This window comes from Castor canadensis, chromosome X (assembly GCF_047511655.1).
Source record: "Castor canadensis chromosome X, mCasCan1.hap1v2, whole genome shotgun sequence".
Taxonomy (NCBI): domain Eukaryota; kingdom Metazoa; phylum Chordata; class Mammalia; order Rodentia; family Castoridae; genus Castor; species Castor canadensis.
Window position 1 is genome coordinate 144909202 of NC_133405.1, and position 10809 is coordinate 144920010.

Sequence of the window (10809 nt, forward strand, 5' to 3'; positions counted from 1 at the left end):
CCATTTTCCTACAAATAACATGATTTAGTAGTCTTTATGGTTGAAAATATTGTGTATATATGTACCTCATTTTCTTTATCCATTCATCTGTTTAAAAGCACCTAGGTTGATTCCATAGCATGGCTATTGTGAATAATGCCATGATAAACATTGGTGTTCAAGTATCTCTAATGCATGCTGATTTGGAATCCTAAATACACCAGGAGTGGTGTATTTAGGTTGCATGTTTGTTCTACTTTCAGTTTTCTGAGAAATCTCCATCTCCACTAATTTACACTCCCATCAACAGTGTATTAGGTTTCTTTTCCCCCTCTATCCATACCTTCATTTGTCATTGCTTGTTTTCTTAAAGAGTGGCATTCTGACTGGTGTGATTTGACTTTTTGGTTTGCATTTCCATAATGGCTAAAAATATTGAACATTTTCATGAATTTATTTGTTACTCATACTTCTTGATCTTTGTTCAGTTCATCTTCCCATTAATGATTGGATTACTTTTTCTTTCTCTGCTTAATTTTTTTACTTCTTTGCATATTCTGGATATTAATCTACTATCATATGGTTGGCTGGCAAAGAATTTCTCCCATTCTGTAGACTATCTCTTTACTCCAGTAATTGTTTCTTTTTCCTGTGCACAATGTTTTTGATTTGAGGTAATCTAATTTGTCAGTTGTTGCTATCGTTTCCTGAACTACCAGTGTCCTATTCAGGAAGTCATTCCCTATGCCTGTATCTTGAAGTATTTTTCCTTAGGTTTTCAAAACACATTTCCACTCTCTATTTTTCACTTTTCAAGATGAATTGTGATGGGGAACAGAGTATTGGTGGAGGCAGAGGTGGAAGGACTGTGGGGACCTCTAAAAGAAACTCAAATACAAGTCTCAGGAGCCCTAGAGATAGCTGAGATAAGATGTAAGACCTGATGCAGTCCAGTAAGGGGAAATTGTAAGAATTAGGAACTACAAGAGCTGTTTCAGTCAGGGAGATGAGAGAAGGTACAAAACACAGTGACTGTCCTTGCCATTTCCAACATTAGATGGGAAAAAGAGATTCCAGAATTTCTACAAGCTCAGAAAAGCAGAACCCCACTAATGTCAGAAAGACCTATGATGATGAAACAGCATCCTGATTAATATCAATAGTGAAAACTCTGAGCAGAGAGCAGACTCTGGAGGTGTGATTGATATTAAACTAGAACTGGATGATGTTATTGATAAAGACCTCAATCTTGTGCAAGAGAATCCCCTGTGTCAGAAAAAAACTACAGTGATACTTCACACATGGCTTTTCTGGTACTTCTATTGAAACATATAAACTACCTGCAGGTAGACACGTAACAACAGCAAACAGTATTTATGCTGACAACACAGGAGATCCAGGTGTGTGAAACAGGATGTGTTTGCAACCTAGAGTGCCTAATATCTTAGAAGAGTCTTATAGTTCCTCCTTTTGAATGGAAATGATAAAAATGAGCAATGAGGGGAAAAGATCTTAGAAGACCAAGTTCCCTGTTGTAAGTCCAGGTGCCAAACTTAAAGAAATGTCAATCATGAGGGAGACCAGGAGGTAGATGGTGATTATGGCTTTGCTACAGGAAACCTGTCCAACAAGTGTCAGCGCCAGCAAATCCTGAAAGGAGACCTTCTCTTCCACCTTCTGAACAAGCTAACCTGGATCTAATTTTGAAAGCAATCTCTGAATCTCAAGAACCTGAGATACAACAAAGTAACTCTTCTTTAGTTCCACAGATACAGAAAATTCTAGTTCCCTCCAGACCTCAAAGAATTACTAGAAGTGATTCAGGAGCAAAACAAGACCCCCATATAACTCTCCCCTCCCCCCACAATTGAAGAAGAGGGAGTAAAAGAAGATAGTATGGAAAAAAAAAAGAAACTTAACTGATACAATTATTACCAAGACTGCGAATGGACCCAGTAATAGCAGAAACACTGACAATTAATTAAACCATGTTGAATGAACTGAGTGCTGGCACAGAAAACAGAAAAGCATTGGGAGCACTGCCAGTACTGGCTTCCTTGTAAAAATGGAGGCGAGTGTACATACCATCATTCCATCACACCTTGCCAAATCTTCCCAATGTCAAATTTGCTACAAAAAATTTGCTCATCCAAATTTTAAATATGATTCTAAGTGTGCTAAAAAAGACTGTGCCTTCACTTGTAGAAGAATTCCAGTACTGCTTCCAAAACCAGTGCCTAACAGAACCATCACCGTCAACTCTGTATCACTTCCTAGCTTGTGAGAAAATGGAATATCCCTTAACGTGGGTTTAAGATTTATGTAGTTCTCTGTCTCTCTCTCTCTCTGTCTTTCTCTCTCTCAAGTCTATTGAATATCAAATTAAACTAACTTTTAAAAAAGGATTAATTGCAAAAGTTTTCTAAAAGATGAGCTTTTTCTTAACTTACTTTAAAATGGCATTATTGTTTTTTGTTTTGTTTTTTAGAGATAAGGTCTTATTGTTCAGTCCAGGCTGGCCTCAAGCTCACAGTCTTCCTGCCTCATTCTCACAAGTGCAAGATAATAGGATTGTGCCCCCATGCCAGGCTCATCATTAGTTATTATAATAATACTAAATGGCTCAGTTAAAATATGCTCAATTTCATTGATTAGATTTGATTTGATTTATTGAAACTTGCATAGTGTATGGCTGAATTTTATATATTTTAAATTGTTTTTCAGTTATCCAATTATAATGTACCCATGTATAAATTATCCACTGTCTCAACATATGTGAATTTTTTTACATGAGAAACTTTAGTTTAATATTTTGCATCTGTTAACTTTATGGAAACTAGACATTTTAGTATTATACTGTTTAGTTTCTTCTTTAATGAGTATTATTTATGTGAATTACAGGGTGGCCAGGAATGGGGCAGGTAATTGACATAGAATATGTAACCTCATACTTTTCCAATGATGTTAACAGTACCCTCCTCATTTAGACATGGGTTAACTATAGTTCTAAACAGGCATCTTAATGAGCGTTTGAACTCAAACATCTAAGGTCTCTCTATGATGTGCATGTTTCTGCATTGGACACAACTTAACATATAAATATATCTTTGAAATTTAGCCATTGGGTAGGAGAAATACAAAGATTAAGAATGATTGATTTTATTAAAACACCTTCCCCATTTTCATTAGGCACTATGATATTATAGTTAAAATTAGTAAACCTCTGTGACTCAAGCAAGTGGCATTGTTCTCTACCACACAGCAGATATGGACAAGAGAATGAGAACCAAGCCTTAATTTTGCCTCCTGCTTTCAGTTAATGCAAAGTAGGAGTTCATATTAAGAAATATAAGTAAATGCAAGTAAATCACAAGGGCACACTGTCCCTGAGTGTGGTAGAAAAGAGCAGGTGTCATTTTAACAAAGGGCAGTGAATCCTTTGTTTCTTATTTGACTTCTTGTATACAACTATTAAATTTATATCTTTTAAAGAAATCCTCATGTAAAATGCCTAGGAATAAATGTAATTTACCCTTTCATATACCTTTTTTTGGTACCGGGGATTTGAACTCAGGGCCCTCACTTTGAGCCACTTTACCAGCCCTATTTTTGTGAAGGGTTTTTCAAGATAGAGTCTCACAGAACTTTTAGCCCTGGCTAGGTTCAAACCTCCATCCTCCTGATGTGTGCCTCCTGAGTAGCTAGGATTACAGGCAGGAGACACTGGGACCTGGCTCATATGCCATTTTTAAGATAAGCTATTCCACTAATATCACTAATTTGGGTAGCATAGGACATCTGTTAAACACAGATGAATGTATACATATGTGCACATATAATTAAAAAATGTTCATATTATTAACAAATTGAGATATCTGGTTCTTTTTTAATTTTTAAATTTTACTTCTGAATTATCATACATTAATAATGAAGGGATTTCATTGTGATAATTCTATATGTGATACATTATAACGAAGAAAATCACTCTCTGGGATGCTTTATTAATTTTATGGTTCTCGTTTTATCTTTATCTTCCTGTTCTTCCAGCTGAATCTGATATTAGCTAAAAGTTGACAACTAGCACCTTAGGGAATTGGTTTCCTTTTCTTTGGTATATGTTATGCATTTTATTTCCCTTTCTTTCTTTTATTTTGTCATTTTTACATTTATTTTCATGTGTGTACAATGTTTGTGCCACCTCCTCCTCATACTTCCAGACAGAACCTGTTCCACCCTCTTCTCCTCTGACTTTGTTGAAGAGAAAACATGAGACAATGAGACATATCATTTTTGCTAGTTTGTGATAAAGATAGGTATATAGAGAGATTCCTACCATTGCTTCGGTGAATGTGTGTGCTGAAACTCACATTGCTTCATTTCTACCAGACCTCGAGAATTGGTTTTCAATGCTGTTACACATCAGAGTCACTTTAGAGCTAATAAATACATTAAGGCTGATATCCCGGCTCAGGACACTTAAGTTATCACTGGATGGGGCTTAATTATTTTAGTTTAAAAATTCTTCTGTGCTTTTAATATGCATACTCTTTTAAAATATTCTTTATAGAGTTGAGTTATCAAAGCACTCGAGTTTTTCTCAAAAAAGATATATTCTAAGTTATTTCTAATGGTGGTTCATACTAGGATTTGTAAAGGCATAAATTTCTGGTCCCCATGCATAGAGTTTTTGATTTACAAGGTTGATGGAGGCACCTGAAAGTTTGCATTTCTAACAAATACCCAGGTGATGCTGATGCTGTTGCCTTCTTGCCTCTCCATCCCCACCCTGTCCAAGTTGTGATTTGACATATGTTCTTTTCTAGGACAGGTAGGAATCTGAAAACACTGAATTCAACTCAGGGAAAGACGCACAGGTCAGTGCTGCCTGATCAACATGATCTGAACGAGAATATTTCTGTAGATGTGTTCATAGAAGAAGGGAAGTAATGGGTAACAGAATGCAAAAATGAACATCCACTAAGATTGTTTCCTCTCACTAGGCACAATGCTATAGTAGGATGTTTCACAGACTTATGCTTCTGTGAAGAGCAGCCAAAGTTGTCTATTTTCAAAATTCAAATTTTTCTGCACTCTGACTAGAATATATCTTAAGTCTCTGTCTATTAAATCCCAGTTATCTGTTGACTACAACATGGGGCAACAGGAACCTTTGTTCATTTTTTTCTTTTCCAGTAATGAAAAGTGGTACAACTACTTTGGAAGACACTTTAACATTTTCTTTAAAAATGAGACATACTCTTACAATATGACCCAGCCAGTGACATTAACCCAAAGGACTGGAAAATGTACATTCACAAGAATTTGCCTATGAATGCTTATGACAGACTTGTTCATAATTTCCCAAATTTAGGACAACCAATATTTCCACCTATAGTGAATGTATAAATACACAGTTCTGCATTCAGAAAACAGAGTATTATTCTGTGCTATAAATGTGATAAGAAAAAAAGACATAAAGAAACCCAGATGTGGAAAATTGCATGATTTCAAATACTTCACATTTGGGGAAAGGTAGCTATGGAGAAAGTAAAAGGAAATCAAGAGTCAATTGAAGAAAATCTTCCCTCAGAAATTCTGTGTGCTTTCCATTATGACATCTTTCTTCATATCATTTCTTAATTCTCCCACAGATATCTGAAAGAGCTCATTTACACCCTATTACACTTTGTCCTCTTTGAGAGGTGTTTCTGTCAGCTGTCATGATTATTTTACTTTGTTGAATATTTTACATTATAATTAATGAATGCACAAAATGTTCAAGGTAGTGTTCCATAAGCTCTTACAATATTGGTTCTTTTTTTTTTCCTTGTTTGTACGTGGGCTGAACTCAGAACTTCACACTTGCAGGCATTCTACCACTTGAGCCACTCTACCAACCTTTTCTGCATTTTTTATTTTTTGGAATAAGGTCTCACTTTATACCTGGGAAAACATGAACCACAATCCTATTTGTGTTTTCCTAAATATCATGGGAGAACAGATGGGTGCCACTGTGCCCAGTCATTTGTTGAGATGGGATCTTGCAAACTTTTTTTGCCCAGGCAAGCTTCCAACCTCAATCCTCCTGTTCTTCATGTCCCAAGTAGCTATGATTGTATGTGTGAGCCACCATGCCCAGCAAAATATTGGCTTTTTATAACACTATCGTTATTCTCATTTTGGAAATAAGGGTTTTGTTGCACACAAAATGTCAAATGACTTAGTTAAAAATTATCCAAATATTAAGTGGAGTAGACATGATACAACTCAAGAATACTACACTGGTTAACTAATAGCAGGAAAGTGTTAAACCTCACTTAGCACTTACAGCAGCTCTGGCAAATGTAAGGTTATTGCTGTTATTCATCATTATTATTTTGTTATAACTTGATTATAAGTTGCTACGCATTGGGCTAAGAAATTCCTATGGCTGTATGATAAGATGTTCTGTATTTCATTTTATCCTTACAGTAATTCCCATTGACATGTGAACAATAACTGTCCTAAGCAACTTGCTTCAGTTATACAACTAGAAATAAGATGAACCTTGCTATTGATTGGACATGAAGGATTCCCACAAAAAGGCCCTGTGTTAAAGATTTAATCCCCAGCTGTTGGGTCCAGTCCTTGAGAGGTAATTGAACCATGTAGGCTCTACCTTTATCAATAGATTAATCTACTGTTGGGCTCACAATTTGATAGCATTATGGCAAGTGGTAAGAGGTGAGGCCTAGTTGAAGGAGGTGAGTCACTGAGGGTGTGACTTTAAAGACTGTTTGTGGTTCCAGGACCTAGCCCCATCCCCAATGTTCAGCCTTGCCTCAGGCCCACAGCAATGGAGCCAGCTGAGCATGGAGTGAAATGATGAGAGAAAATAAATCTGTTTTTTCTTGAAGTTATCCTCTCAGGTATTTGACAGCGATAAAAGTCTACACAAACCTTTGTCAAACCCATATTTAGAATCTTGACCTATTTCTTATTCATGTTATATCCTGTGCAGGACTTAATGCAATGTTTCATAAACAATGTTTCCTTAATATTTATTGAACTGAAATGAATTTACATGTTTGTTTTAAATTTCATTGTGTCACTTTATCTTTCCTTACAAGTCTGTTCCTTATTTAATTTCTCTTAGTTTGAAGTTCTGAAAACAAATGTAAGTTTATTAATATAACGATCTTAGAAATAATAAGAATGAGAGAGAAAAATTATTAATTTACAGTTGAAGCATAAATTTTCACCAAATATAAAAGAAATATTTGTGTGCTGTGTAGCTTCTGAAGGGCTCTGAGATTGTCTGTGCCTCTTGGTATTACCACCATGAATAATCTCTTCCACAAGGTCTGATCTGGATGTAGATACCTTCTTTTAATGACTGGAATATATCACAAGTAATGGAATATTGCTTTGAGAATGGTTTATAAAAAGACCATGGAGATTCAGTCTTGCAAATTCTCTACCACCTCTCTCTCAAGAAGCAGGTGACTACATGGAGAGTCATCCTGTGAGGATGAAGAACTGGAAAAGAACAAATATTGTTCACTAACAGACAGTGTGAAGTTCAAGCCCAACTTATGTTTTTGACAAAGCTATGTAAAGGAATCATATTAATCAGCCACTTACGCGGGTATGTCACAAGAGGATCCTCTGAAGCCTGCCATAAGTCAGTCATTTTAAAAAGATTAGGAATGGATTTTTATCTTAGTTAAGATGGGGGTGGGGACAACAGACTAACTCCAACCTCTTGACCTCAAATTGTGGTCCAGAGGAACACAACTGAGCTATGCTCATAAGCTATGACACAGTAAGATGGTTTATACAATTAACATTTATATTTTTCTTTATCATTTATAAAAAATTCATTTGGGGAGTCAGCATAAATTTCAAATAGGGATTTATACAGCAAGAATTTAAGAGCAAGAAAGTACTAATTTTAATGAATTTTGGGAAAGACATGATTTTTGTGTAAAAATACCATAACATTTGGAATAAAGGTGGTGGTTAATTGTGACCAAAAATGAAGGGACAGGCCAGACACTATAAATTGCCAGCTTTGGTGTTAATTGAACTTCTAGCAAAAGGCCAATTCGTTATGCACATTTCCAAAATTAAATAACCATGAGATTCTTTTACAAAGATGCTTGATAATTCTCCTGAAAAAAAAAAAGCCAAATCTATGAGCTGGTTTATAATTTGAAAATACAGAATTTATATAATTTTATTCCACTTGAGTTGTAAAATTAAAAAATAAGCATTAAAATTGTTTGACAGTTAAAAAGTTACATGGATGAAAGAGCATTGTTAACTATCCTCTAGACTGTTTATTGGTCTGGTAAGATTTTAGTTTCAGTCATTCTAACAGGGCATAGCCATTAATTAGGGGAATAATAGTCCTTCAAGAGCATCATTAGAAGAATGAGCTTCTGCTTTGAGCACATGGAGAAACTAGAAAACAGAAGTAACTTAAACTTGATGAGATTGACAAAGAACTAGAAGTTGAAGCTGGAATAGTACTTATGCAAATTATATTGGAGACCCTACTATCCCTAACTTGTAACTTACCTACAATATATTCATAGACATACTATTTTTAAAAACTGATTCATGGTTAAAGAAACTGGTGAAATTCTAGCTAGATAGCTTGATAATTATAGAGTTCCTTGTGTTTTAAATGATGAATAGAAACAACTAATCTCTAAGAGGGAGACAAAACCCAGTGTTTGCTACCATTATTTGAGCACTGAGAAGTTTTCACAGAATGTTAATCATTACCCTTGTCCAGGATAATTTTTCATGAGACAACAAATGGGGAACACTCTGAAACATGCCAACTGAAAAAATCATAAAATGCTACAAGATGGTAGTAGTAGCCTTTAGCTACTCAAGTGTTCCCCAGAACTAAGCACAGTATCTAACAGCAGAGGTTTTTACTGGCAAATAACTGATGAGTAGATGGATAGACAGACACCCAGCAATGCAAGCTGGAAGGTATCATCTCCACGAATATATTACTTTCAAATGCAGTTTTACTTCAAAGACTGTTTTCATTAAAAGCTATGTTAACTTTGAATACAGTTATTTAATAATGAACAGTGAGAGCATATTAAATTATCTATATAAAGTCTGGCAATTTTGACATTTCCAAAAACTTCCATATGAAAAAGAAACTAATAGTTTCAACGGCTAGGAAAATAAGTAACAAATCATTTAAACTATATGTTCAAACAAAATAAAGGGACTCTATGAAACCCAGATGAAAATTTAAATGACTCCTTTAAAATGTAAAAGAGACAAAGCAAATTTTAAGAAGAAATACATTAAAAATTATTTCTAAATAGTATTGACTTGAATCTTCACTATACATTATAATTGTTTTTAGTATCAGAATTTAGTGTAACAGAACTATGGTTAGGAATGTACAAAATGGAAAAATCAGAATTCTCAATGAAGTAACATTGGAAAAGCTACATAATTTGCAAATTCAAAGCATTAATTGAATCCACCAGATAATTGAGGCCATAGGTCTACTAACAGCAAAATCAAATGAAACAGATATGTCCCGAGAGAGATGAGAGATGGGCTTTGGCTTCAGCTTGAAGGTAGAACATAAGGTTAGTGGATGAAGTTTGAGCAAACAGTTTTCATGAAATGCTAAGGGCTCTGGAGCCTCAGAAACAGAGGAGTCTGCACTCACTCATAGGCTCATTTTTGTGGACCATCAGGATGTGCTCAAACAGCAGGAAACATTGATACTATATTTCAGACATCCTTCTAGTAATAGTTTTCATCATTGTGACCAAAATAACAGACAGAAGAAACTTAAGGAAGGAAATATTTATTTCTGCTCACAATTTTGCAGGGTTCAGTCCCTGGTTGCTTGGCACCATGAGTGTTGGAAGAACCTCAGGGTGCCACAATCACATGGTATGGAAGCTTCTTCACCTAAAAAAAGCAGAGCAGAGCCATAAAAGGAGACCAGGATAGCATATACCCACAAAGACACCCCCAGTGACCTACTTCCTCCACATAGACCCCCATCTTAACTTTTATCACCTCCCCAATAATGCCATCATATCATGAATCCCTCAAATGATCAATCCATTCATTACATCAGAGTTTTCACAATGCAATTAATTCTGGAAATTCTCTCACAGACATAGTCCTAAGTGTGCTTTTATTGATCTCCTAGGTATTTCTTAATTTAATCAAGTTGACAATCAGAATTAACCATCATACTTCTTTATGCTCCTGATCTCTAAATTCGGAGACTGCTTATGTCTCTGGAACTTCACTGAATCTTAACTCCTAGCCCAGTCTCACCCTTTCTTGAGAAGTTTGTATTAATGACAACTGGGATCTTTCACTATCTTTCTACCATAACCTCAAACCTCAGGTCTCTTTAGAAGTCTGGGAGACTTCTGTCCGAGATGGGCAGAATGATACATAAGAATAATCTGTCCTGATTAGTGTAAACTTATCATTTTCTGAGTCCTTCTTTAGTTTCCCTGAAAGCTGATGTCTGTGGATTTTCCTTTCTAGGTACAAAGTACTGAAATCATGATAAATTCTGGCCAACCTTGTGTCTATGGCTCTGCTACCAAGAATGGAAGATTTTGACTTTCCTCCATTACTTTTGTCACATGGTGGTGGTCATAAATTCCTGTTATATAGGAAACCCCCAAAGCCTCTGTTCTTTCTTTGTGTTCAGGAATCCCTTCTTTTCTCTTCTTCAAGAAACCCTGGTATACTATTTCCAATGAGTTTAGGATTTTTCCTAGTATGAGGATGAAAAATAACTTCAGCCTCCTTCTAGAAGCTACAATTCAAAGG

At 35.5% G+C, this 10809-nt stretch overlaps 1 pseudogene; it reads left to right on the plus strand.

The window, feature by feature from the left end:
• The first annotated feature begins 1280 nt into the window (after window positions 1-1280).
• LOC141419523 (zinc finger CCCH domain-containing protein 14 pseudogene) lies at window positions 1281-2263 on the plus strand (annotated as a pseudogene).
• The last annotated feature ends 8546 nt before the right edge of the window (window positions 2264-10809 follow it).